The 13,279-nt window shown below is 42.5% G+C and overlaps 1 long non-coding RNA gene across 1 annotated transcript; it reads right to left on the bottom strand.

Moving 5' to 3' along the window:
* Window positions 1-3,709: 3,709 nt before the first annotated feature.
* LOC134175523 (uncharacterized) lies at window positions 3,710-12,152 on the bottom strand. Its single transcript, XR_009969037.1, has 3 exons — window positions 11,709-12,152; window positions 10,838-10,941; window positions 3,710-3,938 (listed from the first exon to the last, which is right to left on the bottom strand). It is a non-coding gene; the product is annotated as an uncharacterized LOC134175523 (long non-coding RNA).
* Between the last annotated feature and the right edge of the window lie 1,127 nt (window positions 12,153-13,279).

Below are 13,279 nucleotides of genomic sequence, written 5' to 3'. Positions count from 1 at the left end.
GAGCTGAGACACACAAGACAGGAACACGGCCCTTGTTTTTTAAGTTTTGGCCCTGTGAATGTGAAGTACAGCCTTTAGCTAGTGACTGTGGTTTCCCACTCCCAGGTTCATGCTATAGAACTGCATCTTCTGATGCATCAAGCTAACAATGCTTTTCCTGTTCTGCTCCTGCCTGGCAGAGGAGGAACAGCCACCTTCCTGTGCACGACAAGGAACACTCCCGATAAGCAAAGCTTCATTTGAACTCCATATACCTTTCTCATGGTATGAGTAGCTCATGAAGCTACTGCTTTAAACTTGCAAGCTGGAGAGACATTCCTGAAAGAGGGAGTAGTTTCTTAAAAAAAAGAATAAAAAGTATAAACTACTACCATTTCTGTCCAAGTTCTCAACTCCCTTTCTAGCTTTGTTAAGTCATATTTAGATTTTCCTTTGTTTAATGCGTTCCTACCCACTGCTGCAAAGCCAACTCCAATATAAATAGCAAGGCTATTAAATTTAATGAGTGGTTTAATCACTCTTCTGTTTGCATTTTCCTCCCTTCAGGCAACACCTCCTCACCACACACATGCATACTCTGTCATCCTTCTCTGGTAAGGAAGATCTCTAAACTAATCTGTTCTCTAAGCCAGAGGCAAAACAGTTCAGGCAAAGACCCTGCCTTGCTGCCCACAACATGTATTGTCACCAACAGCCAGGCTTGTCCAAACAGCCCCTTCCTGAACATGCATTGGATGAAGCAGATCCCAGGTGCTGCTGGAGTGGGCAGCACTCCTTGTAGCTTCTCTTAGAGGAGTCTGTTGTCTTCATAGCCCCACTCCTGCCAGGCAGGTACCCAGAGCTGTCTGGCTTCATAGAATGATAGAGTACAAGGTTAAAACGGACCTCAAGAATCATCTGGTCAAACCATTCTAGGCAAAGCATGGCCTAGACTAGATGTCCCAGCTCCCTATCCAGTGAGTCTTAAAAGTGTCAAGTGCTGGGGAACCCACCACTTCCCTAGGCAGATTATTCCAATGGCTGATGACCTGCATCATTAGATTAGGTAATCTTATGGCCAGTTCCTCCAGATCTAAAAAGGAAGCAATCCAAACTCATGTAATTAGCAGGGAAGTGTTTTGTGGTATTTCAGATTAAATTCCACTACTGAAATGCCACTTACAGAGATGATAATCTGTTTAGTTGATCTTTCTGAAGACAGGCAGACAGGCCATTAAAGTTCCCTTTATGCAAACATGTTTTCTACTTTTGTACATTACAGAAAAGAGATTTCATTTTACCTCAACATTCAACCCCTACACTCTGCTCTCCAGGCTTTGTCTTCCTGAGCCAGTTCTAAACAGTTTTAAGAGTGACTACCTTAGGCACATTTGGTTTAGAAACATTTGTCACCTTCACGTCCTTCCATTAGAAAATGTTGGGACAGAATTATTCCTTCCCTGCCTGCATCAGTAACTTCCTCTACCTCATTTCTTTCATCTAAAATAATTCACTAAATTCAAATTTGGGTTTCAAATACTCTTAGCTGCAAGAAAACATATTTTGTTGAAATGTCTTGTGCATTTTTTATTTCAGATGCTGCCATTGTCTTGTTTTATGCCACCACCTTTGAAAGCTGTTCTCCAAATGTGGGGTTAAAAAATCATTTTGTTACAATCTTACTTCTTCTGTGAGGTCCTAGTGGAAACCTGGGACACCAAAAGCAACTTTTTAGCAATGAAAATACCACTTAGAGAACAATAGCATTATATTAGTGCCTTTAATTGAACGCATTATTTTCTAATTTATTTGCTTAAACTGCCATTTTTTTTCTCACTTTCCCACCCACTCTTTATTGTGCCAAGACAAATATTTAGGTTATAAAAATTGCCACGCTGGTTTGAAGACTGTGCTACAGTTCTCTTTTTGGCTAACAAAATACAAAGCAAACATTTTGCTAAGATTTGTGTTCTAAATTTAGCTTTGGAGAAGAGAGAGAAAGAACTTGTACCTTCCTGAATTATATTTTCCTGCTTTATCCACAGATGATATCACCACGAACAGATGCAGGGTTTTTTTGTCTACAATTTTGTGGGAAGGAGCAGAGTTTTCAAACACTGTCGTTTCAATGCAGGTGTCATGGTTTAAGCCCAGCAAGGCAAATGACAAGAAAATTTCTCCTTACTCTTTTTCTCATCTTTGTGGTCTTCGTGGTCACCTTAGCACAGCAGCTTGCTCTGAAACAAGATTTCATTGCCTTGGGGGACATGGTCTAGTGTGAGGTGTCCCTGCCCACGGCACGGGGCTTGAAAGTAGATAATCTCAAGGTCCTTTCCAACCCAAACTGTTCTATGATTCTTACAATTTTTTGCCAACTTGTAAAAACAAAACAAAACGTATGGATGGGGAGAAAGGAGGCACCATTACCAAGGACGGGCTTAAACAAGGAAGCTTGTTTTTACCCAGCCTTATGGCATAGCTCCAAGTATCTTAACCTGGCTCTACAGAGCACTGGTTGTCATGGTTTAAGCCCACCAAACAGTAACTTCAGTATTTTTCAGTAATACGTGAACATTTCATTTTGGCTAGAAGCAGCTGACTTACCCCCCCGCCCAGACTGTTAGCTTTGCAGGCTTTTTAGCTTTCCTTCATAATAATACAAGTAGCATTTTTCATTTATATATATATAAAAAATATATATAATACAGGTATAATAATGTGTGTGTGCGTGTACATGGTTTAGAGACCCTTTTCACAGAGTTAATTTTCAAAATAAGAACATGTAGCAAAAGGGAAAATAACTAGAAAATCATCCTTTTTAGGAGAGACAAAATAAAAAATGGGTGCAAAATAAAACTGTATTACATACAAGTGTTACTGAAAGGAACTCGGCGCTCAACAGTTTCACTGAAACAGGAACTGCACATTCTCGGGATCTGAAAAAAAATTTCAGACCAGTCACTGGGGGCGCAAATTTATCCAGTGCTGACCTCTTGTGGTACGCAATGAATCTGCAGTGGCTAAAAATCGGTGGCAAACGTCAACACCAGGACGAGGTAGGAGAAATACCGATAAACTGGTATTCCCATCAGACCCAGGCTGGGTACCCGGCGAACACAGACAGCTCACCCCAGAGAGCGCCCACACACGCGCACACACACATACTCCCTTCAAATCTGACCTGAGGGTCAGGATTAACCACTTACAGCACTCTGAAGGCCAGCTGCCTGCAGGAGGCACCCTTTTGTACTGTTGCACTGTCTCACTAGACCTGATCATTACTCTCCAGCCGATATGGGGCATCCCCCTACCCTGAGAGCAGCAAGGCTTTCACTAACATTCATGTACAAGCATTCAATATAAAGGACACTTTGAGCCTTACCTCACAAGAGAGAACAATTTAATTCCTGCAGCCTTGCCCTTTCAGTGTCATCGGAAGAAGCACTATTCACAAAGCAGGCCTTCCTTGTGCACCCTCAGAAATGGGAGTGAAGTGAGGATGCCTTCATCTTCCCACACAGCTGGAGCTGCTACTCAAACACAAACACTGGCGTCCTTCTAGCTGAAGCTCCTGGGCTTTGAAATCTCACCCCCTCAGAGTGAGCTGGGAGCAGCCACCCCCAGAAATCACTGCCAGGCATGCTTTTCAGTCCTTTTTAGGCCATCAACACACCTTCTAGCCATCTTAGAGCAGAAACTGGCTCTATTTTTCCCCTTTTATATTGCTTGCAGGTTTCTTGCTCTCATGTAAATTAGTATCACCACTGTTACTTCCCATCATGCCTGAGGTAAGAAGTTAGTAAAGTGGTGACTCACATAAGCAAGTTTAGCCTGAGCTTTTAGCTTCGATTGGCCAGGCTCTCTGAAGTGCTGTGGTGCAGGGGTTTCTGTTAGGGGACTCACATAATGTCCTCTTTAGAAAGGGCTGTTTCCTTCCTTCTGGTCACAGACCTCTTGACCTGTGAAACCAAACAGGATGCAGAGTAAGGGAAGGAAGGAAGGAGGAAGGAAATATTTTTTTTTACTTCTGCAGCTTTGGTAAAAATAAGGAATTTCCAAAACTATCTGCAAAATTCCACTCCCAGGCTGCTGCTTCCTTGGGTTCTCTTTCCTTTAAATGTTTACATTTTGTCCCAGAAATGCTCAGGAGTTCTGGCATTTCAGGCTGAACTTGCACCATGTGGCTCACTATGGGGATGGTTCTCAGAGCTCCTCCCTCTGCCAGCTCTGCTGCTTCCCAGAGTCAGCAGCAAAATGAGAAGTACCGTTTCTCACTGAAGATGTTTCATATTTAGAATTGGCACTTGATAAAGATGCATCCTGCACTGCTCCAAGACATGTGGAGGGAGGCAGACACAATATAGTGTCAGGACAGGGGAACTAGAAAGCTGTCAGAGGAAAGCAAGATGAAAGTGGAAGGGAAATTAGGTAAGTGGGTGATAAAATAGTTCTGCTATATAGACAGAAACGCAGAAGGATCAAAGGATCTTTGTATTTGCATTTTATCCTCATTTCTATTCCTTGCAGCTTCCTTCCCCTGCTGTATATTATTATCACCTCTATTATAAAACTTTCTGGTTGCTTGCAATTATCCCCCCTTTAATCTCATGCTAGGCTCTTCCCCTTTGATCCAGTGCAGTACACGCCTCCTTGCCATAGTACTGATTGTGTGACTGCTGCATATATACGTAAAAGCATACTTTTTTTTTTCTCAACCTGATTTCGCCATTGTGTCCCCAGTATAGTCTAGGCAAAGTTCCGTGTTCTTCACAAAAACTTTTCTGCTTACCTCACTTAGGGTAGCTTCAGCTCCCAATAAAAATGTTGCAAATCAAAAGCTCCTTCTAGCATCTTTTTGTTTTATTTTTGCACTTAAGTTACAGTTATAATTGTATACAATAAAAGAACAACTACAGAAAGGGACACCTAATTATGCCCTTCACTGAGAGGCTGAGCTGAGTTCAGCTGGAAGAGACAAACCTATTACTGGCAGACCGTTGATTCTTTCTCTTCTATTTATTGAAAATAAAAACCAAAAACACAAAACAAGCACCGTCTCCTGCTTCTCCCTCCCTCCTACCAGCCTGCCCTGAGACCACAGCTTGCCCTGTCCCATGTCCTTGCAAACTGGGCTTGACGCCAGGACTGGCAGGGCTGAAGAAGGCTGGGAACTGAGGTCCCAAAGAAGAGCTCAGAGAAGACAAGGAACAGAGCAGAGTCTGTCATAAAGTCCATAGGGAAGACACTCCTTCTCCAAAGGAAAAGCCAGTGCTTCCTTCACTGTTGGGAAACAGGAGGCAAAGAAGAACTGCCGAGCAGCCTGGCCCTATCCATCCCTCTGCACAGGGCAGCTCCCTGCTCAGAGGCAGCCATTCTCACACAGGGCTGACACCAGGTGAGACCAGGTAAAGTCCTATTCTGTTTCCTCTCCTCGTCACTGGTTTTAGGACTGTCACACATTTTTAGCTGAGCTGCACCCTTTTGAGTGTATGAAACAAGCTGACCTGGGCTGGCCAGAAAGTCTCATCTTCATTCTTCTTCAAAGGGAACACTGAAGGAACAGTGTTTGGATAGTATGAGGTAGTCAAGTGTATTTGTGAATGCTATAAGGAGTGTCAAAAAAATACCAAACCCCACATAATATTTAAGCAGTTTGTAGTATGGAAATTGTTAATTAAACCTTCTGCTTTTATAAGGAACACAGAATCATAGAACATAATGGAAGATTTCTTCCTTACATTGCTCACACAGGCTGAATTCCCCCCAAACAGCTACAATAAGCACTCTGATAGCTCAGGAAAAAAGAGCCATTGAAAGGAGCCATAGAAAGAAGGAGAGTACCTGAGCTGTAACTTTTATCCTGGCCTACACAAATCTTTCACAAAGCAACACATCTTCCAGAAAAAGCAAGCTTTTATTCTCCTTGGCTATAAAGAGTATCTGCTCTTCATGTCCTCCAGAGTATCAGTTCCCCCTCCAGATTAATTTTCTGTCATTCCTTGACTTCCATATCCACAGTTACAACCTCCTATCCATCATCACCACCATGCTGTCTTCCCTGCCACCTTCCTTGTGAAGATGAGAGCTAGCTGAGATTTTTAAAGAGCAACAAGTGCTTTCATTTTGTTTTCCCTCATGTGAGTTTGGTACTAATAAACATCGAACAAAGGATCTGCAGAGATGAGAATGGCAAAATGTATTTAGATGTTTTTGCCTAAAGCTCTTGCACATGCAGCATTATTTCTCTGAATTAAATGGGAGCACGGCTGTTTCTTACGCTGCTCTGCATTCAAATAAATTCACTAGTAATAAAGCAAGATGCAGCACTTCATTTTCTAGTATTCTCAGATCACAACATGACCTTGATCATCTTTCCACTGCCACCTTCACAGACAGGACTGCAGAAACACAAAGGATTTCCATATGTTATTGAGTTAAAGTCCTCAAGATCTTGCTACTCACATCCTTCACATGCTGTACTCTACTTAGATGATGCAAGTACTGCCTTCTATTTCTCCTTTTAAAATCTCAGACAATGGTGAGTTTATTCATGCCCCATGCCCTGGTGATTAATTACGTTCCCCTCTCAGAAAAATATTTTGCTTGATAGATCAGGAGCAAGAAACTGGATCTTGCTAGCAGAACTGAAAAGCCCTGTGCCAAAACACCTTTTGCAGCTGTGAGCATCAACACCCACTCATCACTTTGCCTTTTTCAACCTTCTCTTCAAGTAAGGTGCATTAGTCAGGCTCCTGAAATAAGCACCTTCAGGGCATATTTTCCATTCTTGTGGTCCTCCTTTGAACTGAAGCCAGGCTGTGCCTTCCCAGAACATGAACAACTATGGTAATAAATATATCTGATAAGAGTTCAAAGAACATTACCATCAACAAGCCAAGAAACAGCTACTAAGTGTTGGAGAATATTACATGCAGGGGATATATAAGACTGTGGAGGCCCTTTAAGGCTTCCAAAGGGCAGCTGCCCCTTAGGGAGTGTGGATGGGCACAGCTGACATGAATTGACTCATAGGGCTGAATACCCAGCTCAGAGACTTCAAAGATTGTTTGCCTTGGTGTTTCAACTTTCTTATGATGGACTTGATGAAAGAAAATAAGCAAATACTGGAGTCCCTTGGATTAGTTTTGCTGAGTTGCAGTGTTCTGATTTCCTAGGCTTTAGGAGACAAATAATGTAAGTATTGCTGCTGATTTATAGTGGTAGCAGCTCTTTTAGTAGGCTGGTAAGAGGTACGATGTGTGATCTACCTGGTAGCTCACAACACATAATTGTGGGACTGGAGTTAGAATATGTAGATCACTGATGAAATATGTTTGTAAATGTACTCTTTGTCTGGTGTGGTGATGTGTCTGACGTTGACAGAGGGGGGCTAGGGGTAACTTTTGATGTTGCTTCCATGAGAGGTGAGCTCTGGGTTCTCCATTCAGCCTTTCCTGTCTTAGCAGTGCAAAGCAGAAGGGTTCTCACAGGCTATTCTGGCAGCTCAGATTCCCTGGGGTGTCAGAACTTTATAGGTAGCCTTCTGCTGTCAGAAGCCCAGAGCTGTGGTGTGCAATGAAATCCTTTAGTGGCCTGTCTCCTAGGCTAAGCTGGAGTCCAACTCCCTAAGTGAGGTGTCCCCCATTATAAGGGGAGAGAAATTAATCACTAGATACTGAGGTCTGTCTCAGGTTTTGATGTTTTTTCTTCTGATCTTAAGGTGTGATATTGAGTCTGTGTGATGCATGTTTCATCTGGAATCAGGTTTCGGTAGCATATGTAAGGGTTTTTCTTTTTTCATAGCCTAAAGACTTGAGGCTAGGCTCAGTCTGTTCAGATGCTGTTTTCCGTCAGAGGCCCACAGTCTGTGTTTCATCCAGAATGACTACAGAACGTTTCAGGTGCACAAAGGCTGTTCACCATCTTCTTGCTGAACTGTATCTTAACCACCCAGCAAACCACATGGCAAGATCTGGTGGGAAGTGAACTGTGCCCTGTGCCTCATTTAATCTGCAATGGGGATAGACGCAAGCAGGATGTAATTATCCCAAGTGGAAGCTGGCCAGAGCATAGGGCCGTAACCCCTCCTTGTTACTCCATGTTACTTGCAAGGGAAGGGGAGAGTGTGCTGGCAACTGCAGTTCCTCAGTTCAGACAGGAGACTGCAGTGTGTATTATTCACCTGCTGACTTCAAACAGAAGAGCACGGATACAAAGGCTGCTGGGGAGAAGGGTGCACATGGACTTCAAAGGAAACACTTGGTTGCCATAGCTCTTCATCCAGACAGACTGGAACAGTTTCTGAATTCTCATTGCAGGGGTCATAACTGCAGGTGTTGCCAGGAAATTTGGTGCAGCAGCCTTAAAGCATACACAAAGACAGTAAATTAGAAAAGCAGTACCTCCAACTGAGGTACAGTCCACAGTAAGGCTGTCTGAACAGGAACTAATATTCCTAATGACTTGCGACAGAAGATGAAAATACTGAGTTTATATTGTTAAAGCTGCAGTACTGAGGACTTCTGCTTCAATTCACACTAATGCTTCCTTGCCATCAAATTAAACTGGCTTCTTGGAATTGCTCAGTGGTGTTCCCCAACATCGGCCTTTCTTCTGAGGCTTCAGCTTTATTCTGAGGTGAGGCAGAGCTTGTGGCTGTGCTGATTTTCTTCTTTCACAAGAGAACTGATCTTCTGTTGTGCTGCAGACAGCAAGAAGTTGGTTACTGGAGGAGAAGATCAACATCAGGGAGGAATCAAATTGGAAGAGACATTTCTGTCTAGGAAAATGATGTTAGAGGTTAATCCAGTTGATAGCAGTCCTGTTCAGTAAACATTTTAACACTTTCTTTCCTGACCAGAACTTTGAACAGTTGAGTCTTGGTGCCCTTAGTCTGTATTGAGGTCTGTAAATAAGAGGATGATTGTCAAATATATTGCTTTATTGCTTTACAATTGTTTTAAAACTTGATCTAAAACACTTTTTTTAGGAAAATGCAACTATCAACAAGTTAATATTTTTTTTTTCCTAAAAAAGCCCAAAGTATTTGATCAGTGACTTGTACAGGATTTGGGTTAGGTGTCCAAGGTACCTATCTTGTTTGTTGTTATTACTCTGAAAACACTTCTATTCCATTATTTGTGCCATCCATGTGAGTATAATTCACAGCTTTGTGCAATTCTCTGTTTGCTTTAGGGAGACAAAACAGGAGGCACCCTTCTGTTGATCCTACTTTTTGAAAGGCTGGTGCTTGTTAGCCTGCTGTAAAGATGAACTGAGCCCTTCTAAGTGTACTTCATTATACCTTGATAGCTGGATCCTACTTTTGGTACAAGCTGAGGTAGAAAATTCAAAAATGGGGGAGTAGGGACAGCAGCCACTGGAAAAGAGCAGACAAAAGATAACACAGTCTGTGCTCATCACAGAGCTGTGCTTACACTGAGTGGAGACATTTTTATCTCAAGCTGGCAATGATTTCTGCTTCTTTGATCTACCAATGTACAGTTGAGGGAACTGTAACAAGAGAGGCTTCAAAACTGGAGGAATATTAATGTGGTATTTTCTAAAGTACCTTAAAGTTATCCGAGAAATGTGATTAGACAGTCTATAGCATGGAAGGGAAAAGGGCTAGAAAGTAGTGGACAGCTAATGAGCACTTCGCGTGGAAAAAAGGGAGGGAGAGGAGGAACTTCCCAAGGAGGGAAAGCCAGTGAAATGTTTGGCTTAGTTGGCAACAAATGAGTGGGGTGGAGGCCAAGACTTTTTAAAGGTCTGGCTTATCAGTGTGTAAAGCACAGCCACAAAGCACAGCACCATAATACACACACAAGTATTTTGCCAAAAGTATCTTAAAATTTTCTTAAAAGAAATTTTTAAGCCTTTCTGTAGTCTCTTACCCATTGCCTATTATCTACACTGTTGTGCACTGCAGTTCATCCCTTTACCATGTTCAAGTCTCTTCTTGCTTCTCCCCTTTAAATGTCATAGAAGCTCACAGAAAGAGTCTGACAAGTTCAGCTCCCCAGCCTTTTTAAAGTGGGATAGGGGAGGTTATTAGTGTCTAAAGTGTGGGCTGTTCCAAGGGGCTGGTGGCATGTGCATGTAATGTTAAGGAGTGTTATTTCTGTAAAGGACAGAAGGCATCAACTCAGGCCTGGAAGGCAAGAAGCAAGCAAATAAACAAGATAAATGAAGGACAAGTTCTATCATTTTGCTTCTTTCAGTTCAGTGCCTAGTACACTAATTTCACCACACAAAATACAAGCAGTGGCAAGTACCCCAGGAACTAAGGAAAAAGAGGAACAGGGACGTTTCCTTTTAGAAGTGGTTTTCATGTGAAATTCCAAGGGTGAAGTGCATTTTTAGCTACTTATTGGCTTTACAAATATGTTGTATGAAAATCCACTTGAATTTTCTGTGAGATTCTGCTGAATTTTCTGTAAGATTCTGCTAAACGAGCTCCATCTGCCTGGATTTGAAGTCAGAGTTGTCCTTCTCCTAGGATGGTTGCCCAAGGCTAGTGAGCCCATCCTGCCCATGGACACACTTTGTCTGACCATTCAGTTGAGACCTGTCTGGCATGGGAGACCCTACCAGAGGCATATGCCACCACCAGCATAGCTCCCAACCTCACAAGGGCACACGAGCTCTTTCCCCATAACAAGGGGATATCCGTGAAAGAGATTTATGTTTACATACAGATTTTTATACTGTTCTCCTATTTAATTAGTGGAATTGTTTGGGGAAATGTAACCTTTTTTCTATACTCCACAGTTTTGGGGAAAGACTGAAATAAAAAAAGGAAATACACAGTTGTGTAGCTGTAGACCTGTGTAGGTCAGAGACTTTCAACACTTACAACATCAAGCACAGAAAGCCTTCCACTTAAGAGTGATGAAAAAGCAGTCACAGCTCATTTCAGAAACACTGCAGACTTCTTCGGGTCAAGCCATGATGCCCCTCCTGTAAGAAGCAGGATCAATAGGCATTTCAAAAGAGGCTTGTCCTCCTCCATATTGATCAGGAAAATCTAGAACCTTTTTAAGCCAATTTACAAAAGTGGAATGGCTGGTGTTGTTCAAGGATGACACTCTCACTGAAATGATGCACGCCTATAGCTGCTTCATGGGAGCTGGGAGTACACACTGGCATCACTTTGGGTGAAAAAAATGATTACTCAGTCACTTTGCTCTTCTCTGTGTCTTCACAGTAAGTTTGTACTTACGATTACTGCATTTAAGCACCCTGGTACCACTACAGATTGGATGCCTAAATCCCAAAGGCACCTTTGGAAATTTCAAACTCATAAACCAGAGGACTGTACGAATTCAGCATGTTACCTGCAGAAGTCTGGATCAGCACATCCTGATCCCACGCACATCCAACTTTCTGCTGGAAATAGCTCTCCTCCTCTACTGTATGCATGTGTATAACCTTTTCCTTAACATCTTTCTTTCCTACATTGAAAAGACCTGTCTTAAAATATGTAGCAGGTGAGCTCGTCACCTGATTTTGAAGGCTCATCAACTTCATAACCCACTTGCTCTTCTGCAGACTGCTCTTTTCAGGGTATAAGGGTACTGCTCTGATGAACCTCCAAGTCAGCAAGGCACTCCAGTGAAAGTCTGCGTCTTAAACTCCTCAGGTATATTCATACAGTGTAACAGGAGGAGAGAGGAGAAAAATCTCAGGGATTTTAAAGCAGAGCTGCTTGAGCAGTGAGAACTTACATTTGTTGTTTTGTTTTTAACAAAGGCAGTTTTTAGGTACACTCTGTTTCCAAGCTTAACTGGACTTCCCTTTTTTCAGGTGTGGCAACCTGTGAGTCAGACAAAATAGAAGTGCTTAGAGTTACCTGCACAGGCAGCCTTCCTGCCTGAACAAACATCAACCAACCCAAAACATGGTCTTAACCCTGTGAAACTGTCACAACTTGCTTTCAGTCTTCACTGACACAAGAACTCGGGATGAAGGACTGCCTGGCCTTTCCCCCATTCCCTACTCAGGCTATTTGGTAAAAGGACAGTACTAGGCAAAGCCTCTACTTTCCTTTGGTCTTTTTTCCACTCCCTCTTTCTTCCCTTATTATCACAAAGCCATGTTCTCTAGCACTGAAGGAACACACTCATTCCTACAAAATTACTGTGGTAAGTGGAAATTTTTGTAAGTAACCTAAATAGGTGACCACAGACATTATTTAGGGAGAACCCTGGGAGTTTGGGGAGGGAGGAGAGGGAAAGCTGGAATTTATTTTGTTTTACTGCTGCTGTATCCCTAAGTTTAGTGTTTGAAAAGCTTAAGTAGTGTGCTGAAGGAAAAGGTTCCTTGTGTCTCTCTTCTTCAAACTCATGCTGGTCTCTCACAGACAAATGCTTAGCAGTAACGTCCTAGGCATAAACACACCCAGGTGACACAACACTTACTGCCAGAGGTTACAGACTTCTTGTAGGAGAAAAAAACCACCAATTTCATCCTGCTTCTTCCTCCCTTTACCTTGTAGATCACATTTCACATCCTACAGGATACATGCATTTTCCTGATGAAAAGAACACTACTCAGATATATCTGGTGCAGCTGAAGTCTGCATTTTGCTGCTTAAATTCACTCTGTAAAGAAACCAGGCAAGCACCTCCATGCACCCCACAAGTTCCACCAGCCTGAGACCCTCCTAACAGATTGTGCAGAGGACCAGGACCATTATTCAGGAAAAGGTTAGGGCAGCTAAGCACTGAATGAAGCTGAGATTTGTGGCAGTGCTTCATACTAGTTACGTGATTATAGAAACCTGAAACATCAACATTGTGAATTTACGGCCCTGAAACTTTACAAAAAGATGTGTTGTATCTCAAGCTCTTATTGCTTGCCCTAGCTGCTTCACCTCACTGCTCCTCAGCCTTCCACTTGAAAATGGAGAATTGCCTCCTTCATAAATCATTCAGTTATGTCTGTATTAGCAACCTCACCAGGTTCAGTGCCTGTCCTCTGGCTCCAAGGGCCAGTGATGCTGCCCAGCTTGTATCCATGTGGCAGCACTCTCCTTCTCTTGTGAAACAAGTCTCCATGCTCCCTACTGGGAATGGTTTCTGCCTTATGCCTGGGCATTGCCTGAAGAGCACCAGCTGCATGGACCAAAGCCATCTGAAGCAGCATGCTATCTGCATGAACAGTCACTCATCAGTCACCACGTATGTCCTCTTTAGCTCATTATTTTTCTATCATAGTTATTCCAAAAAAAGGGAAGTGTTCTTCATATTTTCTAATTAAAGAGAATAAAGTTATGAAAGTTATTTCTTTGAATACA

This window comes from Pezoporus occidentalis, unplaced genomic scaffold (assembly GCF_034315485.1).
Source record: "Pezoporus occidentalis ecotype Australia unplaced genomic scaffold, CSIRO_AGI_Poc_V1 ctg69, whole genome shotgun sequence".
NCBI classification, from domain to species: Eukaryota; Metazoa; Chordata; class Aves; order Psittaciformes; family Psittacidae; genus Pezoporus; species Pezoporus occidentalis.
This window is presented reverse-complemented; position numbering and strand designations above follow the sequence as displayed.